The sequence below is a fragment of the Tamandua tetradactyla genome, chromosome 10 (assembly GCF_023851605.1).
Source record: "Tamandua tetradactyla isolate mTamTet1 chromosome 10, mTamTet1.pri, whole genome shotgun sequence".
Classification (NCBI taxonomy): Eukaryota; Metazoa; Chordata; class Mammalia; order Pilosa; family Myrmecophagidae; genus Tamandua; species Tamandua tetradactyla.
This window is the reverse complement of record NC_135336.1, coordinates 76765765-76786987: the sequence shown is the minus strand read 5'-3', so window position 1 is coordinate 76786987 and position 21223 is coordinate 76765765. Positions and strand designations below refer to the sequence as shown.

At 34.0% G+C, this 21223-nt stretch overlaps 1 long non-coding RNA gene across 1 annotated transcript in view; it reads right to left on the bottom strand.

Annotated features, from left to right (window-relative positions):
* Positions 1-517: 517 nt before the first annotated feature.
* LOC143648552 (uncharacterized) overlaps positions 518-21223 on the bottom strand; it is a 78742-nt gene continuing 58036 nt past the window's right edge. The window contains exon 5 of the long non-coding RNA XR_013158623.1: positions 518-691. This is a non-coding gene — a long non-coding RNA (uncharacterized LOC143648552). The remainder of the gene's footprint in view (positions 692-21223) is intronic.

Genomic DNA, 21223 nt, shown 5'->3' with positions numbered 1-21223 from the left:
TTGGAGGCAGTAAATTTATTCTGTTGGATATTAAAATATATATAGTATACTAAGGAACTAAAGTTGTATATTTGGTGTTTATTAATAGATATTTTACAAACTTTTTAATAACTTATTAAGTTTTAAAATTAATCATCAAACTTTGAACACTTTAAATTAAAATAATTAAATCTATTGGCTAAGGAGAGGAACATAGGAAAAAGAGGAAATGCGTTTCAGATTCTTTTGTTAAAACTGATCACATAGGAATATAATGTATCCATGAATCAAAAATGAGATTATATCTTTCCTACTACTTCTCAATCTTGTTTCCATCCTACATGCTGTCTTCAATACTAAGGCACAGTAGGGAAAAGAGACTGTTAGAGTTACATAAATATTACAAACTCATTCAAGGCTTGTACCTTGAATGTAAATTATACAGATGACATATGTAAAAATGTCATCTGCATCAAATAGCAATAATGACAAAATTATATTATTACAAAAAATATATTAATATAATTTATGAGTTGACTTATCTCCTGTTTCCAGTACTTAAAGCGTTTCAGTTTGCCATGCTTTGTTTAACATCTTCATCTTCACGCTGCTGACAATGTACTAAACCATGACCTTATCTTGTTCGGTTAAGGCTGTGTCATCAACACTGCTTGGAGTTCTTCCCCGATAGACTCTCACCCAGCCACTGCTCCTACAGTAAATAAGATGCCCTTTTTAGGTAAAACCATGAAACTTTTCATGAAGCTCATTATACTTTATAGTAACACAGCATACTAGCTTATTTTCCCCACTAGACTCGGAGCAACTTGTAGGCAGGTACCAAATATAATTCATAATCACATGCCCAATCACATCACCCAACAAGTAGTTGTTCCATAGACATTTGATATGTGAACAAGCCTCTTGAAAACTGAGAGATGCTGTTGAAATTAAGAATTAGAAATCTTTATATTATTGGAAAGAACATTTTGGGGTAAAAGTTTTACTTATTTTCCCCGAAGATAATGCTAACTCTACTTTTCTTTCCTTTTGTACTTTATTTACTGCCTTACATTCTACCTTATATCAGATTCAAAATTTAAAAAAGATATAATAAATTAAAAGCAAATCTAAAATCTTTCAAAAGCATCACTATTTAATTATAATTACTAAACCAAATACTGCAAGTTATCACAACTAATTAACCAACAAATAGAGACATCGTCAAGGAGAAGACATGGTTATTAACATACGGACTTCTTGCATAGTGAGGTTTAGCATTGAGAAAAGATCAGGGATGGTCACAGGTGCTTAGTAAAATGTGTTAATAGAAGGACTTGGTGCTTTATCTCCAGAACTTTAAGGAGGCATTATCATGTTTTAGCAAAGAAGTAGATGCTAAGATTGCCTTAAAAAATATATATATATTTTAGTGGCAGCAATATAAGACAAAGGCCAAAAGGATATATCAAAACCAGTTAAAGTACATTACAGTAATTCCAGAAAAAAAAAGCCACAAATCACTGAATCGGTGTGACTGAGACGTACATTAAGAGGCAGGAATGATGAGGGAGATTGAATTCGAAGAAAATGTTGAACTTTTGGATGTGACAGATAAAGAAAACTTAAGATTCTGTATTATGTGACTGGATGTATAGTTGTTCTCATAAAGATAAGCAAGAAAAGCTATTTTATGGCATATTATGAGCTTAGTGTTGTTTATATTTAAATCACAGTGAAATTTTTTGGCATGATCTAACTGACAAGAAAGACAGAGTAAATTTGACCACAGGCAAGCCAGGTGGTTGGGTACAATGCCGAGAAATAAAATCTAATCACTAAAAATTAGCCATTTATAATATGTAGACAACTTAAACTCCTTTCTACAGATTAAAATAAACTAATTAGAGCAATTTTCAACCATTCTTCATGAACTGAAAGGGTTTTTGTTCAGATCTTTCAAAAGATAATACAGTCTAGCCTTTAAAGCTGTCTAAAATATAGTTGTAGTTTATTTTTAGTCGACACATTAGAGACACTGCTGTAGTTTGCATTTCTCATCAAAAAATATGAAGAGGCAGTAAATGCAATGTACAAAAAACTTCCATGAAAGGGAAATTAATAAGGAAAGATTATCATTTACTTTCAAATACACATTTCTTGTTTTACACAGAGCTCAAAAATATTAGCTTCATGGTATTTGCATTAAACAATAAAATATACATTCTTAATGCTACCTTAAAAAAAAAGTTTCCTAATTGGGCATGCATTTTTTTATTCTAATTGTGCATTTAATTTAAAAATGCAAGTCATGACATCATAAAAAAATGAACTCTGATTCTGAAATTTCTATATTGGAAGGCATTTAAAATTATTTTTAACAATATCTGCTTGTGACAAATTAGGATGACATCACATTAAGATTATATAATTCCTTAAAATATACCAGAAATTTTTGGTCTTTATTTCTTTACTGAAGTTGTTGCAAAAAACTTTACTTAGGGGAAGTTGGGTTGGCTATCTACCTTGTTTGGTTAAAAAAATCTATCCAGTTTTAAGATCACACTCTGACAATACAGGGAAGGTGACACTTAGTCAAACTATCACCTGCGGTCAGGTAAAATACAGTATAAATTAAAGACAGGTCTTTGAGAGACTAAGAAGCTACTTTCATTTAAACCTATTAATAGTGTATCAAATTTGGTTTGCATAAGACGACTGCACACTTCCCTTAGTCTCTGGACAGAGCAGCTCTAGAAAAAGCCTGACTCCAGCCCACCATGATAGAACACTCAGTGGCTGGCAGGGGCAGCAACAGTAGATATCTTCCATAACAATCTCAGTGCTAAAATGGTAGCTTTTCCTGTTTGTTTATTTTTTCTGAGAATAATTTATTTTATCAGCTTTTCCCTCCATGCTTTCCTTGAAAGGGGGTGTCAATTATCCTGCATCTATAGTCATGACTAGAATTCTTACCAATTTAACACTCTTAAGATAAAATGTCTCACATCTACTTGAAAAAACCATGACAGAGATCAAAAATACAAAATGCAAACTTAATTACCTTTATTGACTCAGATAATACAAAATCTAATGCAATATTATTAAACAAAAATTGAGTATAAATGGTATATGAAAAGGACACCAGGGAAGGTCATGGTGGCTCAGCAGGCAGAGTTCTTGCCTGCCATGCCGGATACCCAGGTTCAATTTCCAGTGCCTGCCAATGCAAAAAAAAAAAAAGGGGACACCAGAAGGCAGCTATAAATGAAGATTATGTCCTGAGAAATCAAAGAGTATAGTCATGCTAATTGTAATTGTAATGGAAAAAAATAAAGTAATAATAACTGCAGCCTGTGTGCTGGTTTGAAAGGAAGTATGCCTCCTAAGAAAAGCCATGTTTTAATATAAATCCCATTTCTTAAAGGTAGAATAATCCCTATTTAATATTGTATATTTGAAACTGTAATGAGATCATCTCCCTGGTTGATGTGATTTAGTTAAGAATGGTTGTTAAACTGGATTAGAGGATGACATGTCTCCAACCATTTGAGTGGGCCTTGATTAGTTTCTGAAGTCCTATAAAAGAGGAAACATTTTGGAGAATGAGAGATTCAGAGAGAGCAACACTACAAAGCAGAGAGTCCACCAGCCAGTGACCTTTGGAGATGAAGAAGGAAGACACCTCCCGGGAAGCTTTATGAAATAGGAAGCCAGGAGAGGAAGCTAGCAGATGATGCCATATTCACCATGTGCCCTTCCAGCTGAGAGAGAATCCCTGACTGTGTTCACCATGTGCCTTCTCACTTGAGAGAGAAACCCTGAACTTCATCGGCCTTCTTGAACCAAGGTATCTTTCCCTAGATGCCTTTGATTGAACATTTCTAATTGGGACATTTTCTCGGCCTTAGAACTGTAAACTAGCAACTCATTAAATTCCCCTTTTTAAAAGCCATTCTGTTTCTGGTATATTGCATTCCAGCAGCTAGCAAACTAGAACAGCCTGTCTTGTAAGTTTATACGATTCTCTTAGTTTGGTCTACTATTTTGTATAGTGTGTTTGGCAGACATTCACTTTTTAAGTTTCATCCATTGACTACTGAAATGAGAATCAATGTTACCCAGATATTCCAGAACCTGGAATACGCTTTAAAGAGATTATTGGATGTAATAACTGATGAAAATCATTTCCCATTTGAGATAACATTTCTTGTTATTGAATTGAAAGTCACATTATATGTACATGTAGAAATGATTTATGTTGTATTGGATGGTCAAACAAATGGACTGTAGCATATTCACCCTTTCTATGTTTAAAAAAGCTGTCTCCCCCATCTTCTGTTTGGGTAATTTTCAACCTTCATAGGTGGTGTGTATGGGGAAGGGCAGGTAGAAGAGGAGTTCTAGTCAACTTGCCACTAGAGGCTTTAAAAATAACTGATCTTATTTAACTCCCTTGAAGCTAAGGTGTCTGCTCAGATCCTAAGCTTCACTAATCAGATAAAACAGTTCAGTTTCAAAGAAAGAGGAAAAATAAAGCTGTATTCAGAAAGCTGTATTTTTTGGTCAATAGTTTTAGCACCAGCTCTTTGGGGAATGCAAAGCAGTGTCGAGGTCAATGTTAGACATTCCCAGAACTGCATTGTCCACTTCTGTGCTCTGATTGTGGTCATTGTTCCCAAATGGATATTCCCCATGCCCAGCTCCCTGGCTCACCTGGGTACTGAGGGCATTCTCAGTGTTCCTGTAATACATTATTTTCCTTCTTGAATAGTGCAGAATTGATTCCTGTTGCATTTAACTAAGAATCCAGACACAGCATACTCCAATAATGATTCTTGGGGCCAAGACTCATGAAGTCATGAAAACATTTGTCCATAATGCACAGACAGTATTGCAAACTCCTCTGGGGAAAAAAAACTGTTTTCTAATATGTATACCTCACCACAGTCTCAAAATTTAAAAATATATAAACAAATAAAATACCTTTCCTGCTCACCAGTCAGTTATCTTTTCAAATGCTTTCTTGGTAATTCTGGGTAGAACAGTCAATAGCCTTTGACTCAGCATAAAGTCACAGCCAGCAGAAAGATTAATGTTGATCTTTACTGTAAGTCATCCTCAAGAGTATGTGATCAGGAATTTCACTTTGCATATCACAAACAATATTTCCCAGAAATCTTGCCTAGACACTATTTCTTCTCCCTGAAGTTTACACTTATGGCCGCCATCAGAAATCTCTCAACTTCTACTGGTGATTGTCTCTCCATGGGGCACCTGCCATCTATACCAGGTGCTCTGGAATAGCCACAAGATAGTCACTTTAGATGACCTGGCACATGGACTTTCTTGGGCAGTGTGGTTCTCCTTGCTCACATAAAAAAATCTGATGAATAAAACCATTCACTTCTTTATATAAATAGATATTCACTATCTCTTAGTAACATCAGTATTAGTGTTTTTCCTGATCCTGCTGATAAAAGTGTTTAGCTAGAGGAAATACTGATTAACAAGGAGAAGGGATTGTTTTGCACACACTGATCACTGGAGTCATTTGCCATGAACTCAACTATCTGCCCTCCAAGTTCAAAGCAATTGAAGGAGACTATCATAATCCCTGGCAGAGTAGGTAAACTCACTGCAAACAAATTCATATCAGTGAGATGGCAAGATCTATTGTTGGTAGACTTTCCTCAGCTTCTCCAACTGCTCAGATAATAATAGTCTATCACTTATTTTTTCTCCATATGATATGCCAATATCATGTCAATAATTAGCCTTTATTATAATAGCTAACTCCCTTCTCAAGATTAGGAGTTTATTAAAATCGGTTATTTCTTTAGTCCATGCATGAGATTAGTTTAAAATAAGTGACAAGCACCATACAGAGATATACATTTCCTTTTTCTCTGATTGCTCTGACTCCAATGATTAGAGTGTTTGCTAACAAAATTCTATCTGTTCCATGCTGATTTCTCCACCGCATCATGTTCACAGGTTTTAAGGACAAATGTCATGTTCTGATATTTTTAGATTAGAATTGATTGGACTACTATTACCTTTAATTATCATCAGACCATGGCCAGTCTGATCACATCAATTTGTATGACATTTTGCAAAGCAAATCTGTCATTAACCTTCCATTCCAGCATGGTATGTGTTAGGCAACCTATAATAACCTTTCACAAACATGAAATGGAGTAATGGATGTAATGAGAACAGGTAAAGCCACCAGACAGGTGAATTGAATCAGAATACAAAGGTCTGATTAAAATCAGGTGACCTTAATAAATGCTAACTATGATGTGGAAAGTCTATATTTATAGTAGTTATTTGATACCAAGTGTTCCTATAGCAGTCTCCTTAGTATCATTTGTTTCTATGGGTGCAAGCTTGGAAGTGGAAAGTAAAACAGAAAAGAAAATGAGGAAATTAACTTGCAAAATTAATATTTTTAGTATATAATAAGCATGAATGAGTACCTAAAATAAGGAGCTAAAAGAAGTCAGCTAATTTTAGTTATATAAGTATGTATACATGAACAGGCTTTCAAGAACTGACCTCATAGCAAGTTAGAAGGAAATCCTATGGGTTCATTTACTTTATCTTATTGACTTACAGTGGTTGTTTATGATTTTTCAATATTTCTATGGTGTATATATATATATATTCCCCTTCCTCATAAACCCACTTGAGGATTTTTATTGCATTCATTAAATCTTGGATATAAACACATCAGTGTTTTACTCTTCTCAGAATTTTATTGTTTTTTTCCCTCACATATACTGAAAAAAATAATTTATTATGAATTAAATTATCTGCTATCATCCTTTTTTCTTGTTTTATGCCAATGAAAAATAAACAACTCTTGTCATTTTGCCTGTACTTTCCTTCTGATATGAATTTTTAAACATACTATTAGGATTATTTTCAAATGCACACAATTAGTAAAAATGAGTAAAATGGACTCCATATATTCATTACCCAGTTTCAACAATTACCAAATTACTGATATTTTGTTTTATCAAATATGCATTTTAAAGAGACATTTAACACTTAAGTAATAAACCAAAATATTTTGAGTATGGTATTTTATTATTCCTCACATATATGAAAAATAAATGCAACTATCTTCATTTAACATTAAATTGATGTTAACTATATGCATATTCAAATAACTATGTATTGTTATCATTATCCTCAGCGGACAAGGTAGTTTATGTTAGGAGAATTCATAAATGAATATTCATGTGTACTTAATTATAAACACATATATGAGTGGCTATGCTTAAATCACAAAAGGAGAATGTCACTAATGTGTTCCAAATGAGTGTATATAGACCACAGAGTATGTATGAAGGGCAGAGTAGCCACAGAGGGCTGGAGCTGTTAGGAAGTAAAAGGATTTGAAAGAAAAGATAGAATTTGAGTTAAAATAAGATATAGTTTTTGTTATTACGCACTACCCAGATATGTCTTCAGAACTGAAAGACTTATCCTTCAACTGTTGGAGACGCTGACCACTGACAGCCTTCAACCATTTGTCTGCTCTGTAAATTGCCTTACTAGAGAGTTCCTTCTAGCCTAAGGCCATATACCCTTTCCACGGCATACTTACCACAGTTGTTCAATGGGACATGGTACCGCTTTGGGGTGTGGGGGCAGAGAGCTGGCTTCAGCTTGCACTGAACATCAGAACCCACTTCTCCTTTATCCAATTCTACATTCTTTACCCAATTTTATACAATCCTACTCACCAAGAAATCCTCTGCATTCTATAACCAATTCAGAAAAGACAAAGCATGACATGAGGATGGAGAAGTCATAAGGGGACTTCAAACAGATGGCCTTCAATGAACAAAATAGAGGCAAGATGGTTTTTAGTGTTCTTGGAAGATAAATAGACTTATTTAACACAAAACAATGATGTGTTAAAAATGTTTCAGTAATTCATAAACTACTTACATCAAATTCTAATTCCTAGAATTCATCTGTTTGTATGTGCATGTATGGTTGGGATAAGAGAGATGTGGTGGGACTTTGGATCTGAAAATTTAAGAAGTTCCCTGGGAGATTCTATGTATCCTAATGTGCTGAAAATGGTTTGATGTTACATAAAGTGGAAAGGAAGGATGATGTCTGGGAAGTTGCATACTATAATATTTATTTTTTCCATTTATTGATCGAATAATACTTATTTATTGTATATTTACATTTTTCCCCTTTATAATTTCCCTTTCTATTTTGAATGAGTTTGTGGGTTTACATTAGAATTTAGTGCAAGTGCCATCAAACCTCAAGGTATCACATTTGAAAACAATGGGGAGGTCTATGGAATGCCTAGGCACAGATATGATGATTGATGTGGTATTATGTCCCCTGGGTTTGCAAAGTGGACAAAAGTATCTTTGTTTGTATAATAGATCTCATGTTAGGGGGAGGCGTACAAAGGAGTCAGGGTGAACATGGGTGCAGCATAACAAATATGGTATGTCTGTACCTGTTTGGCCTCAGAACTAGTCCTCATCCTTGTCCTACTATTCTTTATATTTCAGAGGAACAAACACCAAGTCCCTATTCCCCCACCTCCCAGGTCAGCTGGCTTGCAGCTAGATTTCACTAATAGGAAAGTGTCTTAATTTGCCAAGCCTGCTATGACAGTTATTACATATTGGTTGAAACATTCTTTAACACATGACTGTTTTGTGTTAAATATGTCTATTTATCTCCCAAGAACACTAGAAACTATCTTGCCTCTATTTTGTTCATTGAAGACCATCCGTTTGAAGTCCCTTTATGATGTCTCCACCCTCATGCCATGCTTTGTCTTTTCTGAATTGGTTATAGAATGCAGAGGATTTCTTGTGAGTAGGATTGTGTAAAATTGGGTAAAGGAAGTAAAATTGGATAAAGGAGAAGTGGGTTCTGATGTTCAGTGCAAGCTGAAGCCAGCTCTCTGTCCCCAACACCCCAAGGCACTACCATGTCCCATTGGACAACTGTAATAAGTATGCCCTGGAAAGGGTATGTGGTCTTAGGTTAGAAGAAGATCTCTACTAAGCAACTTAAAAGTAAGAATTTATTGGGCTCATAGTTTTGGAGGGTAGAAATCCAATATCAAGATGTTGGCATTGTGATACTTTCTCTAGTGTCTGCAGTGTTCTCATGATAGCAATCCTGTGTCACATGGCAATCTCTCCCCCTAGCTGTTGCCAGTTCCAGCTTCTATTTCCATGCCTTATTTCATTTGTTTATAAAGACCTTAGCTATTCTGGACTAAGATCCACCTTCGTTCAACTGGCCATACCTTAATTGAAAAGAGCCTCTCCTGATGCCCTATATATAAATTGATTTACACTAACAGGACCAAGGATTAGGATTTGAACCAGTCTCTACTGGAGAACATGATTCAATTCCCCACAGAGGACAAAGCAGAAACCTGAGGATTTTTCCTCCCTCACTTCTTTTGGGAATCATTGTATTGAGGTAGGTCATAAGAGTGACCTCAGTATTGTTGCTATATTTCCTAACTAAAATGAATTTATGAAATTGTATGCTCTCAAGCATGTGTAAAAACATGCTTTCTGAAAGAGGTAGTAAAATAAAATGTCTGCTGTGTCTGTCTAGTCATGTCCAGGTATTCTCAGGCATGCCCAGGCCTGCCTGCATTGCAGACAAAATAAATCAGCTAAGAGCCAGAGCTTATAGCAGCACCCCTATTCCCACAGTAACTCCCACCCTGCAAGTTCTGTTTCTGTACTTCCTGCTTGCTAGCCTATTTAATCTAGAGACAAAGGATGCTCGGGGCTCAGACTTTGGACAGAAGTCCTCTGAGCCTGCCGGCAATAAAAGCTTGTCCACTTCTCAGAGGATTTGGTGCTTTCTTGTGTGGTGTTCGGAGATTTTCCCTACTTCATATCTCCTTAACTTCCTCAGGATTGTACCCTATTTTTGCAAACACTCTTAGAAAACCTGGGCTGCTGAACCCCACAGCCTCATTCTTTTTCACTCCATCTTAGACTTGATAGTGACTTATTCCTCCTACTAACCTCTGGTTTCCCATGCTATCCTTTGTGGATTTTTAACTTTTGCATCATGTGCATAATCAATTTCCCTTATTAAATTTCCTTTCATTAATAATTATGTTGATTTCTGTGTTCCTGCTTAGATTCTGAAGGTTATATAAGCATAGAACAGAGAAAAATGCTTAAGCCATTCCAAAGACAGCTAAACAGGGAACACTATTTATATTGTAATAAAAGCAAGATAAAACTTCAACAATGAGAGTTCAACCTCATTTGTTTCTCCTTTGATTATGAAACTTAAAAGTTTGAATGTGATAACAATATGAACTACTAAGTGTACATGACTCAGTATTGTGTTTCTTTTCATCTCAACACATTCTTCCAATTTTTGTATCAGTTCTTATTGCTCTAATAACATTAATAAAAAAAAAAAAACACAACTCAACCAGTGTTTCTGTTTTTAACCTACATAGTATTTGACACCAAGGGTTCTTTTAATGTCTGGAGTTCAGGACTCAGTTATGTTCACATAAAACCAAAATAATACCAGTAATATATATAGATGAGATGAAAGAGTAACATATTTTTATCTCTTTAGTTATCTTGAAAAATACTACTAATAAAAGGCTATTTGCCTGCCACCTAAAAGCAAACAACCCAATAAACAGATTTAAAAAAAGCCATAATATTTTCAACCCCCAATTATTGGTTGGTTAAATATTTTATTTTAGTCATAGATCAAAATAGTATAAATATTGTAAATCTACCAGAAAAAGTATCTCCTCTGCCTAATGAAATAATAATTACTTAATGTATATGATAATCCTGAAGAATTTAAAGGAAGGAATTATATACATTGACAAAACAATTTCATTTTTACAAAAAAATTTCTTTCCTTTGTGAAATTAGAAAATTTGAAGATTCTACTTCTAAGGATATTTCAAAGTAGAAATTTAAAAATAAGTCTTAGTATTCAAAGCAATAATAAGTCAATGAGAAATTATGATAAAGTGCACCTAATTATATTGGATATAAATGCAAACATAATTGATTTCATACAAGTTGCTTAAAACTTCAAGTATCTTTTTATTTTGGTGTGTCTTTATGTCTGTACACCAATTGATCTACAGAACTCATCAGCATTTGTTTCTTTCATTGTGGCACAGAAAATAAGAGTTGAAGAGGTTATATAACCTTGAAGATTTTCTTGTATTTAGGTACATATTTTATAAAAACTCCTCATTTGACAATTTCATTTTGGCTGTTAGAAGAATATGTGTAAGAAAAAAATGATTAATTGAATTTTTTAAAACTAAAACTTGAAAAAGAAATTACAAGCTAGAATTTTTCTAATTTACTGAACCTCTCTGTGACAGTTAGAGAGACTTGCGATATTTTATCAAATGAGAATATAAGAGAAAAATCATCTCCAACAATACAAATATAACCAAGATAGTAAGAAGAAATATTTTGATGACTACCTTTAAGCCAAGATTTATAAGCAAATGACTAGATACCAGCTGAACATTACTCTTAGCTCAGTATATCAACACTAAAATAAAACAGAAAATGAGAAGACTCCTGTTACTAGCTTATAATAGCATCATTTATTTGTGTTTAGATTTAATTAGTACATCTTTAAATTATCCATTGTCCCTGCAGGATGTGCTTGTATTATAGAGGAAAGAAAAGGAAAGATAACATCTACAAAAACTGAAATTTATAAACTATATCATTACTAGTTTTATTTACACAATCTTTTAAAATTTTGCCCTTTGGTACACTAGTCTGGCAAGGTGCTCCAAGAAGTATGGGCCTGAGGTTAAAGGAGTTCAGGGGATACCATATAATATATTTCTTACTGAGCATGTTAAACACTGTAAAGACCTTATAAACCCTCATTAAAGAAAACTTCTTGGATTTAATCCAGTGATATCCAACTTTATTTGAGACATTTACCAACATTACATAAGTGAGTTTTTGAATACTTATTTTGAATACTTATTGAAACTTATTTACTAAACCATATTTTATGATTTATTTCTTTCTAAATAATTATATAATTAATTTATATTTTGTCTGTTTTTGAAAACTAATTTTTTACTCTTATCATTGAAATGTATTTGAGTTAAAGCACAGAAAATAGCTTATTGCATTTAATTTCTCATGAAAATATATGCAATTAAAACAGAAAAAATAACTTTGATGTTTTATTAACTTCAAAGTATCTTTACTTCTAAAAATTTTTACAAGTATCTTTTACTTGTAAAAATAAGCATTTAAAAATATTTTTTAAAAGTTAATCAAACACCAAGTTATCTTAAATGCCCATTTTTTGTACATTAAAGTAGATCTCCAAAAATTTTCACTTGAAATGACCTATTGCTCAGACTACATTGAAAAGAAACTCTTTTAATCCTAACTAAATTTTATCTTGATTTTGTTCCCACAAAATAAATTCTGCAATAACAGAGATAGCCAAATATACATAATTTCACTGAGAATAAGTTCATCTTTATAATGTCCTTAAAAGACTGCCCTGTAAATGTTCTCCTTACTTTTCAAATCTCAAATCAATAATTATCTACATGACTTAATTTTCTCCATAACAAATCATTTACATAACAAAATCTCAAGAATGTTTTTGAAGGAAAATTCCCTGGCATTTTCCACACATGAGTAGCAGAAATAAAATATTTTAGAACTGGGGTTTAAGACATCAGCTCATATTTTCTCAAAATTAAGAAATAACCTATCATTGTACAGATTGTTTAGAGATGTAAGTTATTTCTGTGTGCTGAGTTAAGGTAATTTAATGCTAAACTAAGTTAAAATATATACATATAATTTTAGTGCCTCATCCAATATTTTTAAGACCTCACAATATTATTCCAACTCAGGATTCAAAATTCATAAACATTACTTTTTTAAAAAAATCCATAAATAATTTTATTAAATACTAACCACTTTAAACTTTTTACATCTATACTATATGACTTTCTAAAATAATGTCAGTATGATATGCAATGTTCCATATTATTAAACTTTTTAAGGTGCTTACGTGCATGATCCTATTTATCCCAATGGATCAGAAATTTTCTCATACAACAATCTGAGCAAATGTTAGTTTGTGGTATTAATAATTAACTGCAGAATAAAGCAAATTTATCTTTCCTGAAACAAAGAGATGGAGCTGGTGTCAAAAATTAATGTATGGAGTTCTTTTAAGAATTCATTTGAAGTATAATGTTATGGGATGCCTAAAAGCTTCGGATTCCAGGATATACAAGCAGTTTTTTGCAAAGATGAAGTTTTATAAACGTGAGGCTCATTGTTTCGCCTTCAATAGGAAATACTGGAAAGATATAATTGGGCACCATAGAATGTGAATTTCATAAGACTTGAATAAAAGATCTCATTCTGCATTCAGGTTGGTCATTATTGTTTCAATTTATGCTCTTAAACTCAAAAAGTTAACCAGAATTCCTCATGGGTTTTCACATCTTCCATGAAAACTGAGAGTATGTAACATACAATCAATCCACTATTTGAGATAAAAACTTGATCTGATAAAAAAGTGTTATTGAGTTTTGTTTAAAGAAGAGAGTTTGTCCAGCAATATTTTAAAACGCTGCCTATTTAATTTTTTTCTGTCACTCACAGAAGAAAAAAGGCAGAGTAAAAATGGAGAAATTTAATTTTAATATGAGAATTTTACAACTTTTTGACTTATGAGGCATAGAGCAGCTTTCAGAGTTTATCCCTGCTCTATCCCTTATTTTATTTTTATGTCTTCCTTTTGTTCCTGGTATGGTTCCCTGCAAAGAGTTGAGACTCTGTCAAAGGTGTCGAATTAGGGATTTCAGAAGCAGGGGCATGATTCTACAAAAACAGCCCTTTAGAAATGTCATTTTTATTAGGGCAAGCCTATTTCCAAGTAATAAACCTAGCACCTAAAATTCAGGGCTGCCACACAATGGATAGATGAGAGAAAATAAAATCGCAGTAGATTATGATTTATAGACAAATAATTTTCTACCTGATTTGTGTTGTGTTGTCTTGAACAGTAGCATTGTCTGTATATTCGCAGGTAATTTCAGCAACAGATTTATGTTTTCATCTAATTTAAAATGTATGCCTTCATAACATGTCCAATTTCTTCATCTTATAAATAGTGGCATATTCTCTCTTTCTTTATGTAGGCATAGGTAAAAAATAGCTTCTTTCTCCAAATATATGTGTAGTTAAGAGCACTGTAGTTCATACAGGGCAAAAAAAATTAATAATAGCATCGTGAAGACAGCATCCACTCAAGCAGTGAGCATGTGCAAGTTTTTTCACTTTGGATTGTTTGAAGGTATATGGGGCAGTTGAAATAGTTTTAGGCCAGGAGCCCAGAGCTGTATCTGGAGGAAGTTCTCTCCCACCTTTGAACTTCATCATCCTTTGTGTAAAACAGAGAATACAATGAATAGAGCCAAAGTTTCTTTAAGTCTCTTCTCTTTTTGACATTTGATGACCTTTATATGGGAATTGTCCCACCTGAGTCCAAGTACTCATGCTAAGAAGAATTTACTTAGTGGAAATGTTTCTGATGTGTGATTAATAGTCAATGGAAAAACATGGATTTTTCAAATTATTTGAAAATAAGTGATTCTTATATACAGCTGCCTCTTCCTGGCCCAGAGAGTATGAACATGCATGTGTAAATACGCACATGCTCATATACACACATATTCAGAGACATACTCTCATAGAGGCAGGAAGAAAGCATTCATAGAAATGAAGAATTCTGAAAAACTAGAACCTCACAGGACAAATTTAGGCATAGGAAGCTATAGATGATATTATTGACACCTAATTGAGAACTAGGTCTGGGAGTCAGCAAAGAAATGATGGCTTTCCAATGCGTGAATTGTCCTGGGAGAAACACAAAAGCTATATTAAACATTAAAACTAATCACAATTTAGTGATTAATTTTAGGTTAGAATTTCAAATTAGCATTTAAAACTCAGCTTACCTGCCCTTTTCATTTGCATAAAAATCTACAGGTTATCCTTTGGTTTGTGTGGTGAATGCCCAAAGCTTGAGTGCAGTGTTCAGTTTGCCCGGACTTTAAGATGAGCTTTTGATTAAACTTCACTCAGTGTGTTGACTATATATAACCTCATCATTTTCTGACTGATTACATATAAAAAAGAGGAAAACGGAATCCCATGTAGCCATGTAGAGGCTGCTTGAAATAATATTTATAATATTAACAATTATTATGATATGGTGTTAGCGATTGAGTCTTGCCCCCCCACAAAAGATATGTTCAAGTCTTAATTTACATTGCTGTGCATGTGAATCCATTTATAAATAAAACATTTTAAGATGTTATTAGTTGCTAAGGTATGGCCTCATTTGTGAATAGGATATTCAAAGATCCTATTTAGATGAGGCTAAATTGAATTAGGGTGGGCCTGAAACTATATGACTGTTGTCTTTATAAGGCAGAGGAAATCTTGTGGCAGTCAGTAAAAACAGTGAAAAATCAGAAGAATATAGAAAATGAGGCAGAATGTCATTTGACAGGGGCAAAAATGCAAGCCAAAGTATCCCAAGAATCACGGCAAGCCAGCACCAAAGTGCTCAGACTGTGGGAAAAAGCATGAATGTTATGTTGACATCTTGACTTTAGATTTTTAGTGTCCAAAACCATGAGGAAATCTATCCCTGTTGTTTAAGACAATCCATTGTGTGATATGTGCTATAGCAGTCCCAGAAAAAAAAACACATAATTATCAATTATCGCTTACTAGTTATCAGTACTATTTTGAGAATTTTATATTTATTAATTTATTTCATCCCCATAGTCCTAAAGTGTAGGTATTCCATTCTAACAAATAAGAAACATAGGCACTGAGATCTGAAATAATTTGCACAATTCCTCACAGCTAGGAAGATAAAGAAAATGCATTAAATCCTATATTTTAGGACAGCCCCCTAGGTATTCGGACCAGACACTATATAATCAAGTCTCTGCCAAGAGAAGAGGACTTAGTTATATTAACTGATGAAGTATCATTGATGGATCAGGACTTAGTTATATTGAAAAGCTCAGAGAAGAGATGGAGGCTGCTCCATGGAAGGATTGCAGAGAAAGGAAGCAGAGGAAACATCTGCCCTGACCCCTGTAATCAGAAACTCTGTGTTTGATCACATGTTAAATTAAAAATTAGATTTAATTCTGATTTGAAGGCAATAACTGTCTAGTAGCTCAGCATATACAAAGAAAGATGAAATGCCATCCCTGAAGAAATATGTCCAGACTTGCCAGTCTTAGATAACACCTTGAAAATGGCCCTTTGGAGACAAATCTTTAACAGATTAAAAACATGCATTGGCTTCCAGAAACATAGTGGAATAAGGAGAGTCAGAACTCACCCCTCCACTACAAACAACTAGAGAACAAGCAAAAACTGTCCAAAGCCATGGTTCTGGGGTTTAGGAGACCAGGGAATGACCGTTGTAACATATAAGGAAAAATTGGACAAAGAAATGGAGAAACTACAGTGGAAAACCTGTGGTGAGTGACAGAACCCCCAACATCCATCCTGCAACCCTGAGGCTGGAGGCTTTTGGTCAGGCTGCTTCTCACATAGCTGACTGCCACAGACTAGGAGAGGCAGGGAGTCCATCCCCCAGTGAAAAGAAAGGGATGTAGCATAGCTCTGATCTAACTATTGGCCAATGAAGTTGACCCTCTGGGTTTTATAGCCTTGATCACTTCTAGGCAGGAGCTCTGGTCATCTGCTGTGCCACTGTTTCTATACACAGAAAAACCATAATGAGTGATGGAACTTGTCCATGGCTCCTGGCACCCATCCCTCATCTTTGAGGCCAACAGCTTTGGATCAGCTCAGACATTGCACAGTTGGCTGCTGTGGACTGGCAGAGTCAGATAAGCCCTCCCATTCAGGAACAGAAGGGGACTGGCACAGTTCTGATACAACTGTTGACTAACAAGTTTGGATCAAAGGGTCACACAGCCCTGGTTCTTTCTTGACTACCACCTTCAGCCCCATGGTGCCATTATTTTCACTGATCTCAGAAACAAAGGGGATAGAGGACTAAAAAATAACTTACCTTTGCAGGGCTGTAGGTAATAAGTTGTTGAACCATGCAGTCTGCTGGGAAGGCCTTGAAAATGCAGCCTAGGGGATTTTACTTTCCTGACCCTCTTCCCATGGCTGTTTGAAACTGGTCTGCATGCCCTGCATGGGCCCTTGGCTCTGTTTTGGCTGGGAAATACTGATGAACCCAGTGTCAAAGAAAACCTTTAACATGAACCCAATCAATAACAAAATCTCAGAGGGAAAACAGCTTTCAAAATAACCTTATCAAGATAATTGGATGGCCAGATATGAGCAAAAAATTACAAGACATACTAAAAAAAGCAAGAAAACATAACCAAACCAAGTGATCAACTTAAAAATTGGAGGAGATCCAGAATTTGAAACAAGTAATCAAAGATCTTCAAACAAATCTCCTAAATAAATTCAACAATATGGCTAAAGAGGTAAAGCATATTAGCTAGATACTAAGAGAGTATAAAGAAGAATTTGAAAGAATACATAGAAAAACAGAAGATCTTATGGAAATGAAAGTGGCTATAGATGAAATTAAATTATATTAGAGACATGCAATAGCACATTTGAAAAGGCAGAAGAAAGAATCAGAAAGCTAGAAGACAAAACAATCAAATTCAAGCAGACAAAAGAACAAATGGAGAAAAAAATGCAATTTACCACATGCAAGGGAAGGTACATAACGGTAAGTACTGACTTCTCATGCGACGCTATGGAGGCAAGACGGTAGTGGTATAATGTATTTATTTCTTCTGAAAGAGAAACATTACCAGCCAAGAATGCTTTATCTGGCAAAGCTGACCTTCAAAACTGAGGGTGAGTTTGAAATATTTACAGATTAACAGAAGCTGAGAGAGTTCATTAACAAAAGATGTGCCTTAATACCAAAAGAAGTTCTGCTGGCCAAGAAAAAATAAGTGAGTGGAGCTTGGAGGAAAGTATAGAAATGAAGATGATCAGTAAGGATAACTAAAAGAGTAAAAAGGGAGAAAAAAATAGATCTGATAATTAAAGGCTGAAGGATAAAATGGTTAAAGTAAGCACTACTTTTAAAGAAATAATATTGAATGTTAGTGGATTAAAATCCCCAATCAAAATGGCCTAATGGATAAAAAAGTATGATTAATCTATGCGTTGTTTACAATCGACTTACTTTAGACATAAAAATACAAAAAGCTTGAATGTGAAAGGATGGAATAGATGTTCTACACAGGTAGTAACCAAAAAAGTGGCATAGCTATATCCATACCAGACAAAATAGAGTTTAAATACAAAAATGTTATAAGAAACAAAGAAGGACAGTATATATTAATTAAAGGGGTAATTCACCAAGAAGAAATAACAATCATGAATATTTGTGCCCCTAATAAGGTGCCTGAAAGCACATGAAGCAAACACTGGCAAAACTGAAGGGAGTAATAGATATCTCTTACACAATCACTGGATCAAAGAAGAAATTGCACAAGAAATCAGTAAATATCTCAAAATGAATGAAAATGAGAGCACAAACATATAAAAGTTTATGGAAAACAGCAAAGGCAATGCTGAGAGGGGAATTTACAGGCCTAAACATCTATTTATGGGGGAAGCAGCTAATCAGAAACCTAATTGAATACCTGGAGAATCTAGAAGCAGAACAACAAACTAACCACAAAGCAAGTGGAAGGAAAGAAATAACAAGGATTAGAGTAGAAATAAATGAACTAGAGAGGAAAAAACAATAGAGAGAATCAATAAAACCAAAAATGGTTCTTTGAGATTAATAAAATTGAAAAACTCTTAGCCAGACTGACAAAGGCGAAAAGAGAGAAGATGCAAATAAATAAAATTAGAAATGAGAAGAGGTCATTACCATGGACTCCAAAGATAGAAAAAAGATCACAAGAGTACACTATGAATAAATATGGGTTAACAAACTAAACAGCTAAGATGAAATGGAACATTTCCTAGAATCACATGAACAATTACATTGATTCAAGAAGAAATAAAGTACCTCAACCAATCACAAGTAAAGAGATTTAATCAATCACTTGACAACCTCCCAACAAAGAAAACACCAGAAACAGATGGCTTCACAGAGGAATTTACCAAGGGTTCCAAGAAGAATTAATATAAATTCTACTCAAACTCTTCTAAAAAATTGAAGAAGAGGGAACACTACCTAACCTATTCTATGAAGCAAACATCACTCTAATACCAAAGCCTAGTAAAAATACTCTAAGAAAAGAAAACTCTGAGTATAGATTAAAAATCCTCAATGAAATATTTGCACATTGATTCCAACAGCACAGTAAAAAATTATACACCCTGACCAAGTGGGTTTTATCCTAAGTATGCAAAGGTTGATTCAACACAAGAAAGCCAATTATGTAATATGCCACATCAACATACTGAAAGGAAAAAACACATGATCATCTGATTGACATGGAAAAGGCGTTTGAGAAAATCTAGCATGCTTTCTTGAAAAAAAAAATACTGTAAAAGATAGGTATAGAAGGAAACTTCCTCAACCTGATAAAGGGCATACATGAAAAATCCACAGTTAACATCCATACCCAAAGGTAAGAGACTGAAAGTTTTCCCTCTAAGAGCAGGTACAGAATAAGGATGCACACTGTCACCACTGTTATTCACTATTGTACTAGAAGTTCTAGCTAGAAAAATCAAGCAATAAAAAGAAATAAAAGGTATCCAACTAAAAAAGGGAGAGGTAAAACTTTCAACCTTGCAGACAACATCATCTTATATTGAGAAAGCCCTGAAAAAATTATAATGCTACTAGAGTAAAGTGATAGAATACAAGATCAACACAAAATTCAGTAATGTTTCCATACACTAGTAATGATCTATCCAAGGAGGTAATCATGAATAAAATTCCATTCATAGTAGCAACTAAAAGAATCAAATATATAAAGTAAACTTAACCAAGTATGTAAAAGACTTGCACACAGAAAACTACAAAACATTGCTAAAAGAAATCAAAGAAGATTTAAACAAATGGAAAAACATTCCAGTTGGTGGACTGGGAAGCTAAATGTCATTAGATTTCAATTCTGCCCAAAATTGATCTACAGATTCAATGAAATATCAATCAAAATTCCAAAAGTCTATTTTGCTGAAATATAAAATCCGATCATCTAGTGTATTTGAATGGGAAAAGGGCCTGAAATAGCAAAAAACCTCTTGAAAAGGAAGAATGAAATGGGAGGCCTCACATTTCCTGACATTAAAACATGTTATAAAGTCACAGAAGGCCAAAACAACACGGTACAAAGATAGACATATTGGTCAATGGAATTGAATTTAGGGTTCAGAAATAGACCCTCCGATTTATGGTAAATTGATTTTTGACAAAGTTTCAAATCAAAACCAAAATGATATATCATTTTAAACCCATTATTATAGCCTCTATTAAACAAACAGGAAACTAAGGAAACTACAAGTGTTGGAGAGAATGTAGAGAAACAGGAACACTTAATCACTTCTAGTGGGAATGCAAAGTGATGCAGGCAGTGTGGAATATGGTTTGGTGGCTCCTCAGAAGGTTAAGTATAGAGCTGCCTTATGATCTGACAATCCAATTACTCAGTTTGTACCCAGAAGAAATGAATGCAGGGACAAAAACAGATATTTGCACAACAATGTTTACAGCAGCATTACCCATAATGGCCATAATGGAAAATACCCAAGTGTCCATCAACCAATGAATGGATAAAATAAATGTGGTATATACATACGATAAAATTTAATTCAGCAGTAAGAAGGAATGAAGTCCTGAAGCATGTGACAAGCATAGATTTAGAGTCTTACTTGTCACTAGAAGGAAAGCCACAGGTTAATACATTGGAATATATAACTCTGCAAATCTTGTGGTGGATGATAACTGTGATTAACAGAACAAATATAAAAAACTCTTCCATGAACTAGAACAAATGCTATATTATATAACATTGTTATATTAACACTATATTATAGTGTTAATAGTGTCATACATTAACACTATAATGCTAATAGTAAGAGTTAATAAAACAGTGATATTTGTAAAAAAAAAACCTATTGTAAACTATGTACCATAATTAATAGTA